The following is a 1,286-nucleotide window of genomic DNA, read 5'->3' as shown; positions in this document are numbered from 1 at the left end:
GTTCTCCCCCTGTCACCAATCCCAATTTGTTCGTGTGGCCTGGGTGGGGTTGCGGCTTTGCATGGGTTAATAGGATTGCTCCTGAACTTGGCTCACTGTCCATCCGTCTGCAGTTTGATGGATTGCACATCCCGCTGGTAAGTTCAGCAGACGGGACCTCCCCTGCTGCTCCAGCCGGGCTCCTGAGCCTGAGAAGCCCCGGCCAAGGCTGCCTGCAACACATCCCGCGTTGCAATAGAAGGATTTCTCTCCTGCTTTTCTTTCTTGTTCTAATTCATCAAAGAAACTTGTAAATTGCTGTGAATTCTGCAGCCCTGATCCCCCGCAGAACAGCCCCTTTTCTCTATAGACCCTCATATAATGGGATAATTCAAAGGTGCTATGTATAGGGCCATTGGCCAGCTAACAGGATAGCATTAGGGCTTTGTGCTTTGTTAATCTGAGTTAATTTTCAGCATTTGGACAGCGCCTTGTAAACTGAAAGAGATCAAGGCATTTCTGGGGCTACAAGGGAAGGAATACTAGGGACACAATGGAATCCTGTTGTCTACAAAACGTACCTTTCAAGGGATTGGGAAACATAAAGGCAGGATTTGCAAGATGATAACTTGAGGAAGACTCCTTCCCTTCACTGCAGTCTTGGGGCTTTGTATCTGCCACCTATTTACCAGCTTATGCAACAGTCTATCGTGCCTATTTTATTTATTGGAGTATTTATGCTTTGGTGACATACTGTTAAATGGTGATGTCTATGTATACAGATGTAGGTGTGTGCTGCTAGTGATCAGTGATCAGCACACAATAAGAACCCTACTGTAATTTAAGGAGGAAGTTGGTCATGTGATGCCAGCAATTGAGAACTTGTAATTACAGGTGGCAGGTTAGGAATGAGTCTATAGAGAACAGGTTTGTACATAGCACACCTGGACATTTTGCTGTTATGATATATATATATATATATATATATATATATATATATCATTTTTAATTGCCATGCACTCAGAGAGTGGAAGACTAAGGTTGCATAGAAAAAAATAATGTTTGCATAGAAGACTATGGTTGCATAGAATTGGATTGTTGGTTGTTGTTGGTATAGCTGCCACCACCCCCACCCTTTCTCTTTCTCCCATTCTCTCTCCCTATATCCCTCTCTCCCTCTCTCTTCTCTCCTCTTCCATCGCCTTCACTTTCCCTCCCATCTCTTGCCTCCCCCTCCTTACTTACCCTGTCCTCCTCCTACCTCTTCCTCCTCCTCTGCTGGGCAGTGGTTGGAGTGTGTAAGATGC

The sequence above is a fragment of the Hyla sarda genome, chromosome 4, assembly GCF_029499605.1.
Source record: "Hyla sarda isolate aHylSar1 chromosome 4, aHylSar1.hap1, whole genome shotgun sequence".
NCBI classification, from domain to species: Eukaryota; Metazoa; Chordata; class Amphibia; order Anura; family Hylidae; genus Hyla; species Hyla sarda.
Note: the sequence above shows the minus strand (reverse complement) of the source record.